The 15,720-nt window shown below is 38.1% G+C and overlaps 1 protein-coding gene and 1 long non-coding RNA gene across 3 annotated transcripts in view; one reads left to right on the forward strand and one right to left on the reverse strand.

The window, feature by feature from the left end:
• crygmxl2 (crystallin, gamma MX, like 2) overlaps positions 1-15,720 on the forward strand; it is a 55,630-nt gene that overhangs the window by 12,671 nt on the left and 27,239 nt on the right. The gene's annotated exons all lie outside the window — the stretch shown is intronic.
• LOC131109292 (uncharacterized) lies at positions 7,574-14,349 on the reverse strand. The gene is made up of 3 exons (XR_013625750.1): positions 14,286-14,349; positions 11,596-11,643; positions 7,574-7,767 (listed from the first exon to the last, which is right to left on the reverse strand). It is a non-coding gene; the product is annotated as an uncharacterized LOC131109292 (long non-coding RNA).

The following is a 15,720-nucleotide window of genomic DNA, read 5'->3' on the forward strand; positions in this document are numbered from 1 at the left end:
TTCTAGCAAATTAATAGTGCTCAAAATAAGTCAACTTGAAACCGGTGAGGGAAGACAAAAGACAAGAGATTTTCTGTGAAGTGAAGAAGAAGAAGAATCCCGGATTGCTTTTCTTTTTTTTTTTTTTTTTTTTTTTTTTAGCATTGCGGTTTTCCATTCTGGATTCATCCAAATGATGAGGTCGTCACTACTCACAGTGTGGAGCGTCAGCAAAAAAAAAAACAACAACAACACTACAATGTTGGGGAAATAGTAGACAATTTGATAGCAATTCAAACGTCAAAGCAGCGCCACAGTTGAAAAGAAGAAAGTTCAGCTTTTTTGTTTTTTTTTTTTTAGGAAATGCAGCAGGCTACTAAAAAACTGAACCGCATTTTGGACACGTAAAGAAATTTATAGTGTTCCTTATTAATAGTTTATAGTTTATTACTCTGCCATACCTTTAAAAATGACATAACTAATCAATAAATAACCATAATCCATTCATGAGGGTCGCAGGGGTGCTGGAGCCTATCCCAGCTGTCTTCAGGCGACATATCACAGGGCACATATAGACAAACAACCATTCACACTCACATTCATACCTATGGACAATTTGGAATGTTTTGGGAATGTGGGAGGAAACCGAAGTACCCGGAGAAAACCCACACATGCACGGAGGAGAACATGCAAACCCAACAGAGATGCGGAATCAAACTCGGGTCTCCTAAATTGCGTGGCCATGCGCTACCCACTCACACACCGTGCAACCCCAGGTCAAACTATTCATTAATTCATTTTCTACCGCTTATCCTCACGAGGGTCGTACAGGTGCTGGAGCCTATCCCAGCTGTCTTCAGACAAGAGGCGGGGTACACCCTGGACTGGTGGCCAGCCAATCACAGGGCACATATAGACAAACAACCATTCACACTCACATTCATACCTATGGACAATTTGGAATGTTTTGGGAATGTGGGAGGAAACCGAAGTACCCGGAGAAAACCCACGCATGCACAGAGGAGAACATGCAAACTCAACAGAGATGCGGAATCAAACTCGGGTCTCCTAAATTGCGTGGCCCACTCGCACACCGTGCAACCCCAGGTCAAACTATTCATTAATTCATTTTCTACCGCTTATCCTCACGAGGGTCGTACAGGTGCTGGAGCCTATCCCAGCTGTCTTCAGACAAGAGGCGGGGTCCACCCTGGACTGGTGGCCAGCCAGCCAATCACAGGGCACATATAGACAAACAACCATTCACACTCACATTCATACCTATGGACAATTTGGAGTTCGCTAATTAACCTAGCATGTTTTTGGAATGTGGGAGTAAAAACTGGAATACCTGGAGAAAACCCACAAAGTCCACACAAAGATGGCCGAGGGTGGAATCGAACTTGGGTCTTCTAGCTGTGTGGCACTAATTGTTCATTCCAGCTATGTTTTTTATTCATTCATTTATTTTCTACTGCTTATGCTCACGAGGGCCGGGGGTGTGGGTGCTGGAGCCTACCCCAGCTGTCTTCGGGCGAGAGGCGGGGTACACCCTGGACTGGTGGTAAGCCAATCACAGGGCACATATAGACAAACAACCATTCACACTCACATTCATACCTATATAGACAATTTGGAGTTCGCTAATTAACCTAGCATGTTTTTGGAATGTGGGAGTAAAAACCGGAGTACCCGGAGAAAACCCACGCATGGCCGAGGGTGGAATTGAACTCAGTTTCAGACATGCAAACTCACTTTGTAATTTTCGGGAACGGACAACCCAGTATCTATTAATAATAATAATAATAAGGCCTTTAAAAAAAAAACAAGGTGGACCAGCCTGGACACCTTGCATTCGGTTGTAGCATTGATGCTAATGTTGCTTCAGCTTTGAAGCAGTCAAATGTGTGCTTCGACTTACACTACTGTACTTAACTGTATTTAAATAACTACTGTCACTTACTGTGACTTTAAACTATACTTATCAGTTTATTTGAACACAGTAAATCTAAAGTGATTCAACTGTATGGGGAACTATAGTACCAAACAAATATCCCTTACTGTGGCTTTATTTCAGTCAAATCTACAGGAAAACATACATAGACTTAACCTGCTGTAACGTTATTTTCAAAGTGATGAAACTACTAAACTGCTCTAGTGCCAAATAAAATATTCCTTACTGTGTCTTTAAAGCAGTGCATTATGAAACATAATACAGTTTTGTATTAGTATTCAAGATATTGTATCTAATGTAATTCTACTTACAACTGTAGGGGGAGCTCTAGCACCAAATGACAATTCCTTATTATAGCTTTAATGTGCAGTTCAAGTTGCTGTTGCTGCTCAGGCTAGCTCGGGCGTCAAATAAAAGTATCTCGGCCTATAATCAAAACGAAGGAGCGAGCGCCCCGTGAGGAGGACTGCCAAGTACATGTCTTCTTCTTCTTGTACTAGCGGTGGTAGGCTGTCGCAGACATAATTGCAAGTTGTGTCCAAATAAACAAACAACTGGTGTCTGGCCGCGGGGGCCGCCGCACTACAGCGCCATCACGTTCTATAAAGAGCGCATGTCAGCCTGTTATCATGGCCGACCTCACAGGCGAGCCATGCTTACTTGCTAATGAGCACTGTGGCCGCAGTCTAAACATACATGCATGCAGTGGAGAGGGCCAACGTACAATTACGGAAGCCGCGGAGCTGAGCTATAGATTCACTTGTTGTGTTTTACCGAGACGGGAGGTTTTAATTGCAGCATTTTAAAGTGAAACTGAAATTGTAATTACTTTGTTTTAGGAAGTCAGTAAGTATTAAAACATAGTGATATGCTGACAATATAGTTATACATTTATGAGTAAATAAATGTATGTATGATTGAGGTTGTATTTTTACCAGAAAAATGTCAGAAGTATTTTTATGAGGGGGAAAAAAATACAATATACAGCAATTAAAAGTTTTAATATTACATAAATATAGTTGTGTTATTATGAGGAAAAAGTTTTAATTTTAGGTGAAATTTTTTTATTTGTACGTTTTTTTTACACTATTATTATGTAATAGTGTTGTATTTTTGAAAGAAAAAAAATTGATATGAGGAAAAAAGTTGTACTTTTACAAGAAATTATTACTACAGAATACATATAATATTTTCATATTAAAAAAAATTGTAATATGACCAAATAAAGTTGCATTTTTATGTGGGAAAACAGGTTGTGATATGAGAATAAAGTTGTATTATTATAAGAAACAGCTGCCATTTTTATATGGAAAACATTGCTAATTTTGGGAGAATTTTATATTTTTTTATTGTTATTATTGCTATTATTTATTGGGAGAATTTGGGAAAAATTTATTATTTTAAGTTTTTTATAAGTTATACTATCGTAAAAAAATAAAGTTGGATTTTTACGATATTAATGATTATTCACAGACATGAGATAAATGATATAATATGACAAAAATAAAGTTGAATTTTTACATTTCAAAAAAAAATTATATAATGAAAGTAATAATATTTTACAAGTAAAATGTCATCACATTACAACAATTATATATAAATTATATAGTATATGCTAAAATTACAATTATAAAATGTCAAAATTATATTATTAAAATGTGTGCGGCTATTATTTTTATTTGTTTTTGATTGAAATAAACCCCAAAAATTATTGAATATGAATAAAAAGAGAAAAAAAGCAAGCCATCAGTGTATCCTGAGGTCTGGCCACAAAAGAAAGTCAACGGCATTTTTGATTAAACAAAAAACAAGAACAATCCCCCCCAGACGTCCCATAAATCAAAGTGGCCCTTGAGCTCAATCATGGGGGGGTTGGGGTGGGGGGGCTCCCCCAAACACTAATCATCACTTCCTTCCCCTCCTCTTTGCCTCCCTTGTGTGCAACATCCCATTGCCTTTGATTGGCCTGTTAGAATGATTAGTACGCCACCTCCACCGAGGCGGCGGGGAAAAAACGGAAGGCGGTGGGTGCTGGGGGGCCCCCCCGCTGTGTGTACTGTACAGCAAAGAGGACCACCGGACCCCCCTCCCCTCAAACACTCACATCACCATCACTTGTCACATGGTGGATCCAATAAACAGTCACAGCCCCCCCCCCCTCACTCACTCACCTACATGCATTCATCCTCCCCCCAGGGGGTGTTGTATGATGCCTGTACACAAAAACTGCAGACGAAAAAAAATCATAAAACACGTCAGGACTTTTACATTGAACAACTGTTCACTTGAATATTAGTATTTTGATATAATTAGGAAATGATCTGTTCCAGAGTCAAACTGTGGCCATAGTAAAAATGTTGTTGACTGCACTGGCAATGTTTTACATAACATTTTAATACAGCTGGAATAGGTACAGATTCTGGAAGATCGAAAAAGCTTTCTGTGCGGGTTATTGTGTGGAGCTGCTCTATAGGAGTCCACAACTCAATACAAAGGGTTGAAAAATGAGCATATGATGTTCAAATTACTTTGCTTGACATATTTCCTGTTTAGTAACTTATTAACTGTAGTAACTGTTTTTTGTTTTTTTTACAAATTCTATATTTTAATGTAAATTTTCTGACTAATTTATGATTAGATTTTATTAGATTACATATCTACCTACACTCTTTACCCTGAAGACTGACTCGGTTCCATTGCCTCTCATTATAAATACATATTTTGGGAAAAACTGTAATACTGACAGGCTGCACTGTGGATAGCACGCAGGCCTCACAGCTAGGAGACCCGAGTTCGATTCCACCCTCGGCGATCTCTGTGTGGAATTTGCATGTTCTCCCCTGTGCATGCGTGGGTTTTCTCCGGGTACTCCGGTTTCCTCCCACATTCCAAAAACATTCCAAATTGTCCATAGGTATGAATGTGAGTGTGAATGGTTGTTTGTCTATATGTGCCCTGTGATTGGCTGGCCACCAGTCCAGGGTGTAGCCCGCCTCTCTCTCGCTCAAAGACAGCTGGGATAGGCTCCAGCACCCCCGGAACCCTGAATAGTTTGACCTGGGGTTGCACAGTGTACGAGTGGGTAGCGCATGGCCACGCAATTTAGGAGACCCGAGTTTGATTCCGCATCTCTGTTGAGTTTGCATGTTCTCCCCCGTGCATGCGTGGGTTTTCTCCGGGTACTCCGGTTTCCTCCCAACATTCCAAAAACATGCTAGGTTAATTAGCCACTCCAAATTGTCCATAGGTATGAATGTGAGTGTGAATGGTTGTTTGTCTATATGTGCCCTGTGATTGGCTGGCCACCAGTCCAGGGTGTACCCCGCCTCTCGATTGTCTGAAGACAGCTGGGATAGGCTCCAGCATACCCCCGCCACCCGTGTGAGGATAAACGGTACAAAATGAATGAATGAAAACTTGTTTACCTGTTTTTTGTTAACATTACTAGAGCCCCGAGACATGAAATAGCACCCCTATAGTCACTTTTACACTTGTATTACCCAGTATAGTAATAAAATAAGACAAATTACTTATTTGATGTGGGTTGATGTCAAGTTAGCGTTTTAGCTTGGCGTGGGTTCATACGCCTTGGTAGGAATTATTGTGTAGGTTTCCTCCCACATTCCAAAAACATGCTAGGTTAATTAGCGACTCCAAATTATCCATAGGTATGAATGTGAGTGTGAATGGTTGTTTGTCTATATGTGCCCTGTGATTGGCTGGTTACCAGTCCAGGGTGTACCCCGCCTCTCTCTCTCGCCTGAAGACAGCTGGGATAGGCTCCAGCATACCCCTGCCACCCTTATGAAGATAAGCGGTATAGAAATATTGATTAACTATAAAAATTGATTGACTATTAGCAGTCATAAAAAAAAAAAAAAATATTTTAAAAAACATGATAAAAGAAGAATAACTCTGATTACTTGAAAGTCATGTTACCAAAAGGCTTAAATACATTGAAACGCTTAGCGGGCCGCATGTTTGCCCACCCCCCCCCTGTCTAAGAGGTATCCTTGAGGTCTTCAAAAGTACCAAATAGTAGACCGTGACTGTTTCTAAATAATCAAAATAGACTAGCAGAATGTTCTTTGAGGACGTGGCGTTGGCCACGGCCTGCAGCCCTTTAAATGACGAATACTTTGAAGTGACAATCACTCCCGAGTTCATTTGTCTTCAGTCACAAATGCTCAAGGCGGCCATTGTGCAATCACCGCAAAGACAAAAGAAACACAACAACGTTGTGTCTTTGATATGCCGCTTGATATGCAAGGAGTCCACCTAAAGGCGATACACATCACTAGTTTGTAGTACTGTACACTCACGGTAGTATTTAGTCATATTTTCACATTCGGTACACATCTGAGCGTCCCGTTGACTCATGCGCCAATCAATGTTTTGTCTCTGATTCAATAATAGTTATAGTTATTTGCTTAAAGTATGTTGTAATTAATTTTCAGCATAAATATTGCATAATAATTTGTATTATATTGGAAAATATTACATTTTCTGGATTTTTTTAACCTATTTTTCTACTACTTTTATCAGGACATTAGTAGCATCCCTTTTATTTATTATGTTTATATAAAATGTTTTTATAATGGCACACAGTCAGGAAGACCAGGGTTCGATTCCCCGCTTAGGCATCTCTGTGTGGCGTTTCCATGTTCTCCATGTGGGTTCTCCCACATTCCAAAAACATGCTAGGTTAATTAGCGACTCCAAATTGTCCATAGGTATGAATTTGAGTGTGAATGGTTGTTTGTCTATATGTGCCCTGTGATTGGCTGGCCACCAGTCCAGGGTGTACCCCGCCTCTCGCCTGAAGAAGACAGCTGGGATAGGCTCCAGCACCCCACCTCCGCGACCCTCGTGAGGAAAAAGCGGTAGAAAATAAATGAATGAATGAATGAATGAATGAAGTTATTTATATAAAATGTTTTTATAATGGCACACAGTCAGGAAGACCAGGGTTCGATTCCCCGCTTAGGCATCTCTGTGTGGCGTTTCCATGTTCTCCATGTGGGTTTTCCCACATTCCAAAAACATGCTAGGTTAATTAGCGACTCCAAATTGTCCATAGGTATGAATGTGAGTGTGAATGGTTGTTTGTCTATATGTGCTCTGTGATTGGCTGGCTGGCCACCAGTCCAGGGTGTACCCCGCCTCTCGCCTGAAGAAGACAGCTGGGATAGGCTCCAGCACCCCACGTGACCCCTTTTTGTGAGGAAAAAGCGGTAGAAAATGAATGAATGAATGAATTTGTATTATATTGGAAAATATAATATGAAAATATGAAATTAATTTTTTGAATTTTTAATATGTGATTTTTTTTTCGACCTATTTTTCTACTACTTTTCTATCAGGATATTCTTAGCATCCATTTAATTTATTTTATGCATGTATTTGTTATTATTAAGTTATTTATTTAAAATATTTTCATAATGGCACACAGTCAGGAAGATCTTGGTTCGATTCCCCGCTTGGGCATCTATGTAGAGTTTCCATGTTCTCCATGTAGGTCCGATTTCCTTGCACATCCCAAAAACGTGTACGTCATTTATCGAAAGATGGTTGAAAGGAGTGTTTGTAATATTTCGGTTAACTTAAAGAAGTTGAGTTAACTTTACTTTGGGTCAAAATATTAGAAAAAAGCTTGATATTATGATGCAGTGCCATTCAATACTATAATAATATTACCATAATAACAATAGATCATAAAATGCTGACCACACAGTCAGGAGATCTTGATAGGCATCTGTGTGGCGGCCAGTCCAGGGTGTACCCCGCCTCTCGCCCCGAAGTCAGCTGGGTTAGGCTCCAGCATATACACGACCCTAGTGAGGATAAGAATCATAAAAAATGGATCAATTGATATTGTTACATAAATTAAAAACTGAGTTCCATTACTACTAAGTACAACATATGTATAGTAGTTGATGTTATGAGCGTAATCATGTTGTTATTTATGAAGCAACTCTTCTTGTGGCAAGTTGAAGTGGTGTTTGTTGTGCTCTTCTGCCACCTGGTGGTTGGAGTGGAGAACTTTGTCAAAGCGCTTCTATTGTAGAGGATGCTTTCCATATCAAAAACAACAAAAAGATTCGATTTTGAGGAGATTCTTTGGGCAAACAATGCAATCTTTTTTCTTTTTTCTTCTTTTTATGTGTGTGTGTGTGAGAGAGAGAGAAAAAGAGAGAGAGAGACAGCTGATACTTCTTTTAATGACCAAGACAATTAATTTCTTTAGCTGTTAAAGACAAGCACTGTATATAAATATACTGTGTGTGTGTGTGTGTGTGTGTGCGTTTCCCACGTCGTCATTAAAGTGACGGCCAGCACAAGGCGAGCATCATTTGCATAATTGAATAGCAAAGGCCTATAGCTTGACTTAAGCTGCGCATTGGACTCCGGAGAGTGTTTTCCTTCTAAAAAAAAAAAATGTCATCATTAAACATCCTTTAGCCCGCACTGCGTATAATAATAAAGACTTTGCTCATTACTGACAAATATAGCTCCATACTTCCATCCGTCTAGTTTTTTAAGGTGAAAAAAAAAAAAAAGAATTAAAAAAAAAAAAAAAAAGGAAACATCTGTCATCGTGTGCAATGACAGCCCTTCTTGCAACCCCCTTGTTTTGCGTCTGTTGGTTCCAGAAGAGGAATATTTTATGTGGACCCTTTCTACCAAAATAACCTCCATAAGACACACATAAAAGTAGCCTGCTACTACGAGTAGTACAACTGTACAGTATACTGTATTATAATACAAGACTATACTAAGGTGGCAAATATAATCATCATTTCATCATCATGATAATGTTCTTTTTTAGCATATATATTTTTTGGACATGCTTCACAAAGTTACATTAATGTCACTTTTTTTTATGTTGTTGCACAGTTTAATTTTTTATTATTATTTTTAGAAGTATTAGTAGTCATCCTAGTAGTATTAGCATTTTTTATATTCATATTTTTTTAAAAAATGGCCTTGTTTAGGGTCAAAATATTTGCTCTTAGTATAAAAATACAGGTTTATTCTTGTTATATTGTGACTTTTACTATACTATATCTTCAGAATTTTATTTTTGTATTTTTTTATGAAATTATGACATTATGGCATTATTGTAATTTTGGGAGTATTTCCCGGTAATATGGTGACTTTATTTAAAACACTTTAACATCGCAGTTTTATTCATGTAATACTACTTTTTCATTGTGAAAATATGACTTATCACTTTTCATAACATTATAACGTATTATTATTATTATTATTATTATTATTATTATTATTTGTGGCAGTAGTCGTATTTAAAATTGAATATTTAGTATTTGGGTTCCTTGTTGAGGGTAGAAAAATTAGAATCTGCTCTGATTCTCATTGTATTTTTTGTAATATTAATAAAGTTAATAATAATTATAATAATTTTGTAATATTTTCCTCACAGTATTAGTTTTTTTTCTCTTAAAGTAACTTCTCACAACCTTTTGTTGAAGGAATTCTAATATGATTTTCTCCCTTTCTTTCTATTATTAGCCCTAATGCTTCTATGCGGCACCATCACCCCTGTAAACACAATAATAAACATATTGTTAAATATGAATATATGAATTATCTTGTAATAGGCAGATTTGGATGTGTACCTAATATAGCGGCACATAATGATACAGTCAAGGTCAATGGTAAATTACATATGACGGTTATGCACTAAATTCCTTTCAAATAAAGCAGTTTGATGTCAAATCAATATTAATCTTCCTCTCTGGATTATTATTGATTATTAAGAAGGTCAATGTAAAACCATAGATGCAATGTCTGACTCCTGCCGATTAAAAAGTGGACATTTGAAGTGTTTTCCCACTCAGTCTACAGTCCTATGCGCCTCCTGCAGGAGGCCCAGCCAGCACCCTTAGAATCCAGCTTCTCCTCCGAGTATAAACGGCGTCTAGTGACGATCAGGTCTGAGCTCTCGTCGCAGAAAGACTTCAGCGGACCCGTTTAGAGGCTCAAGGCGAGGACCCAGATAGCATCTTTCTATTTTACCCAGCGGCTCTGCTGCCTTCCCATCGGTTCCAGAGGAAGAGGGGGGGGGGGGGGGGGGGGGGGCATATGGGTGTTTATCTGGACCGCTGATAAACGTGTTCTCACCCCCAGTCAGGCCGTCCCCGTCCCCGTCCCCGTCGAAGCTATTTCTTGTCAACAAGATTGTGTGTGACTTAGAGAGCGATGGAGGATAATCCACGGTGGGAAAACGGTCACGGAATCAACAATTGAAGATCTAAATGAATTATTATACGGATTATGATGGAGGGGGGGTTTTGGTTCTAGGTTGTGACGGGTACCAAATTAACGGATCAATGATACTTTTTTTTTTGTGGCGATCAAAATACTTCGGAAGACAGCACAAATATACTTATAATCAGTATATTCATAGATTCATTATGGACGATTAGTTGCTCAGTCCCAAATACGTTTTAATTCAATTAATTAACTTTAATTAATTTAATAACAGCACTATTGTCCAAACATTAAGGGTATATTTTTTCTGAGTGGAAGTATTTGAATATGTAATTTATAAATATATATACTGTATATCAGGGGTCTCAAACATGCGGCCCGCGGGCCAAATGTGACCCGCAGGACACTAGTTTGAGGCCCCCCCGCCTTGATATGAAAGTTTATATGGATGCTGTATGGTATCATGTACCCAGAAAAAAATTATTACGTTTGATTCATGTTCATGTTAAAGGTTAAATAACTGTTAATAGTTATCCTCCCTATCCGTGTGGAAGTGGTAAGTCTTTGGCTATTTTGGATGCTGTATGGTATCATGTACCCAGAAAAAAATTATTACGTTTGATTAATGTTCATGTTAAAGGTTAAATAACTGTTAATAGTTATCCTCCCTATCCGTGTGGAAGTGGTAAGTTTTTGGCTATTTAAGTTGAAAGGAAATAACTCGAAGGCTACCGTTTAGGTCGCTAGCGCTCTTAGTTTGCGAGTTAGCATGTGTCTCAAGACCCTGCAGTTGCGCAATATGTTGTAAATAAAAAGAGTATAAATGTGACTATAGTCGTGTTTTGTCATGTCTACAGGGCTCTAATAATGCTTTGTTCATTTTAATCTGAAAAAAATAATTTGTCTACCCACCAACTATATGTGGTTTCTTAAGTTTTTATTATTTGCCGTTTTGTTATTATTATTTTATTTATTTATTTATTACTGATTGACTGATTTTGTTTATTCTTGATTTATTTATTTTTCATTTTATTTTGTGTAGAAAAATAAAAAGTAAGATATTTGAGAACAATGGAATGTTTTATTGTAGAAAATCGAAACCAAAGCAAAGTTTATTCTTTTTTTTTTGTTTGTTTTTTTTTGGAAAACCTGATGCGGCCCAGCCTCGCCCAGACCCTAGCTCCAGTGGCCCCCAAGTAAATTGAGTTTGAGACCCCTGCTGTATATTATTACATTTAAATTGTTTGATTATTTAAAACCAAATGACTATTTTTTTTTATTATTAATTGTATTTTACCTATAATAATAATAATATATCCATCCTGCCTACACATCCACTTCTCATCCGTGTCATACAGTATGGAGCTAAACTGAACTGTCAAGAGCCTAAAATGTACCTGGAGATGTCTTCCCCATCAAAGGCCAACCTTTTCATTCCCTCCATTCAAAGGTGTCTTGCTGGGATATTTTCAGGCCTAAAAAGAAGCAGAAAAAACAAGTGTGTTATTGCATGAAACACTCGCTACAAATATGCTGTGACACCAGCAATCTGTGAGTCCACAGAAGAGAAAAAAAAAAAAAAACACGGTTCAAACGTGAAAACGGGAGTGTGAGCGCACAATGCAACTAATGGCCTCCCGTCTCCATCTCTCCCCGCAAGCTCACTTAAAAACTCTTTGCTCAGTGAGCGTGTGTATCATTCCTCTTTGGGATGACTGTCCTAGATTTAAAGGCTTGTCACACACAACACCACCAAGCCCTTTATTTTACCGTAAACTCTTGTTTTTTTAATCTTTTTGCATTCCTCACAGGGATATTCTTGATGCGGGGATGGTGTAAAAAAAACAAAAAAAAAAACAACAATGTCCACAAGTGGGAGTTGACATCTTGTGTGTCAAAATGCCTACCAATTTCTCTTCTCTGTACAACATAGTAAACACAAACAACAAATAGTTAATGGAATTATTTATTATAAAACATAAGGGGGTAGGAACACTCTTTAATAGTAAAATTAGTAAAATTATAAACCGATTACAAACAATTAATATTTTGATCCAACATGAACGACATAGCTTTTTTTGTCATTTATCAACAAAATACAATTTTTCATTTTCTACCGCTTATCCTCACGAGTGGCCAGCCAATCGTCAAACAACCATTCACACTCACATTCATACCTATGGACAATTTGGAATGTTTTTGGAATGTGGGAGGAAACCGGAGTACCCGGAGAGAACCCACACATATACGGGGAGAACATTCAAACTCCACATAGAGATGCCCCAGGGTGGAATTGAACTCGGGTCTCCTAGCTGTGAGGCCTGCGCGCTAACCACTCAACCATTTTGTTGCGTTTTCTTGGTTTCAGTTTCAAGTTCAGTCTGTCCAGTACAGATATATATTCGTTTTTTTGTATAACAAAATAACAGTTTCTATAGTATTTCAAATTCGGGGGGGGGGTTGGCGAACAAATGAAGAAATTTCTGTCCCTTGGAGGCAGCATTTCGGAACGAATTTAGGAAAATTCACAAAGTTTTCCAGTTAAAAAACATCCCTCATTTATCACAATTGATTGGCTACAGTGATAAGTGAATTTCTGAGAAGTAGGATTCCTCATTTATAAAAAAAAACAGCATAGAAAACCTGTTTGCGACCTTCTAAATTATTATTTTTTACTTATAAGAGCCCTCTAGACATGAAATAACACCCCTATAGTCACCTTCCCACTCCTATTAACCAATATAGTGGACATAATAACAAAAAAAGACATAAGACTCATGTTGTGTGTGTTGCTCTAAATGTGTTTCCGTGACAGGAAGTGGGGTGACGGGGTGGACAGGAAGCTGTAATTTTGAGTGTTAGCTTTGCATGGATTAGTGCTGCAAAAGGAGCCCATGTTAGGGATTAGCCGGTTGTTCCGACGATCAGGCTAATGCTCCTGTGTCTCACCGAATATTACAGTAATATTACTGACACCAAGTGGCCAGTGTAGAGTACTACACATTGTCTTTTCAATGCCTTATATTTGTATTTTAGTTCATTTAACCAATTTTAAGGCATGGAAATGTTTAATTAAGGCAAAAAGTATGTGAGATTTGCTTAAATATGCATATTGTTGACTAATAATAGGTTGTATTCAACCACAAAACAGCATGATTTATTAATTCATGATTAATTAATCTTTTTGAAAAACGGGATTGAATGAAGGAAAGAAATTTGAAGCAAAGTGGAATTTGTTTCTTTGTTGGATTAAAAAAAATAAAGCTTAAAATTTAACTTAGTTACTAAAGAAAGAATTTTTGCTGCGAGAAAATTAGCTTTTTCATGTAAATGAGCTCGTTATTAATAAGAGAAAGCATCTCCAAATTTGATGTAATATTAAACACAGTATTTTGTTTTTTTTTTTATTGAAAAAATACAGTTCAGAATTTTTTACCCTGTAGTTTTCCAGCTTTTTTCACAACAGCACCCTCTGCTGGAGGGGCACTGCCCCGCTTGTTGAAAATAGCTTTTTAATTCCAATTCTTAAAAACATAAATAAGGTGTGTTAATTAATTAGTGTTAGTTAATGGGCATTAGGCACAAAGTTACACACCTGAGTATTTTTTTTTTTTTTGTTTCCTTGTGACTCCTGATAGGAAAACAAGCGCACCTCCTTGGTTCAGGTAAGAACCCACCAATCATGAATAAATGATTGTGACACTCAGCAATAATTTGCATTTGTGCAAAAGTGGCACCTCAGCGCTTTTGTCTGCCGAGACGTCTGGGGTTGTGTTTCTATATTTATTTATTTATTTCAAATTGGAAAAGGAGGAAAAAAAAAAGGGGGCTTTCATTAGCAACGGCGAGCCAAAAGGTGTGGTCTGTCAAGGCGATCACAGTCTGTTCCTGCAGGCGATCACAGCCCGGGCCTGACTTGTCTCTAATTAGACGCGGGGCCCGCCAGCGTGGTGACAAATGCTGAAGCAGGTTTGCCCTTGTCTAATCCGTCAGCGCTGGTTTTTAAGGTTATTATGCAAATCGATAGTGTTGACAAACATGAAAGGGGGCCGACGCACCATTTTTTTTGTTTTCCTTTTTGATGTGCCACATCGGCTTTCGATGGCTTAAATCTCACCTCTCGGCAGGTGTCGTGTCGATAACGAGCGGCAATCGATCAGGAGGCCCTTCTGCGGGGGGGGACTGGGACAGAAGGGCGTTGATTTCATTAGCTGGAACAGAAAAGCAGAGTCAAAAGGACACAAACAATTTGTATTGCAAGAAGTTTTTGTGAGCATGTTTATGAAGTTATGAAGTCTTTCAGTATAAGAATTATTTCAGTAAGGTGACCTTTTAGGTCAGGGGTCTCAAACTCAATTTACCTGGGGGCCACTGGAGCTAGGGTCTGGGCGAGGCTGGGCTGCATCAGGTTTTCCAAAAAAAAAAAAAAAAAAAAATTATTAAAAACAGAAAAATATACAAACTTTTTCAGTGCTTTGGTTCCGATTTTCTACAATAAAAGCTCTGATAAAACATTCCACTGTTCTCAAATATCTTAATTTTTATTTTTCTACACAAAATAAGATGAAAAATAAATAAACAAATCAAGAATAAAGAAAATCAATCAGTAATAAATAAATATAATAATAATAATAAAACTGCAAATAATAAAAACTTAAGAAACCACATATAGTTGGTGGGTAGACAAATTATTTTTTTCATATTAAAATGAACAAAGCATTATTAGAGCCCTGTAGACATGACAAAACACGACTATAGTCACATTTATACTTTTTATTTACAACATATTGCGCAACTGCAGGGTCTTGAGACACATGCTAACTCGCAAACTAGAGAGCTAGCGACCTAAACGGTAGCCTTCAAGTTATTTCCTTTCAACTTAAATAGCCAAAAACTTACCACTTCCACACGGATAGGGAGGATAACTATTAACAGTTATTTAACCTTTAACATGAACATTAATCAAACGTAATAATTTTTTCTGGGTACATGATACCATACAGCATCCATATCAAACTTGCGCAGGCCGCACTAACAAGGCGGGGGGCCTCAAACTAGTGTCCTGCGGGCCACATTTGGTCATAATTGAAATCAATATTAGCTTTTTTATCTTCTCTATGATTTCAAAATATTACTTTTGCATATGAAATTCTATTACAATCAATGCGGCAGCAGCACATCAAGCACTTTTCCATTTCCGCTAAATAACATCTGACCCCCGGCATCCCATCTCCCCCCGCCCTCGCTACCGGTCGGAGTGCAAGCAGACGCTCCCTGCAGAGAGAGAGACAGAATGCAGGTCAAAGGCTGAGTGTGCATGTTAAAGAAATAGGGGGGTGGCTGTTGGGGGGTCATTTGCAACAACGGGTACTAATAATGTCATAAGAAGTCCAGCTAGTGGGGTCATTCATCCTGTGACTGGTGGCCACCCCATATTGGGCACGGAAGTATATCAAAGGAAATAATATGATTTACAATGAAATATCATTGGATGTAGTGTGAATGGTTGTTTGTCTATATGTGCCAATAGACAAACTGCTACTCCTATCACA

Source organism: Doryrhamphus excisus, unplaced genomic scaffold, assembly GCF_037039965.1.
Source record: "Doryrhamphus excisus strain RoL-2023G ecotype Guam unplaced genomic scaffold, RoL_Dexc_Guam_v1.1 HiC_scaffold_24, whole genome shotgun sequence".
In the NCBI taxonomy this organism is placed as follows: domain Eukaryota; kingdom Metazoa; phylum Chordata; class Actinopteri; order Syngnathiformes; family Syngnathidae; genus Doryrhamphus; species Doryrhamphus excisus.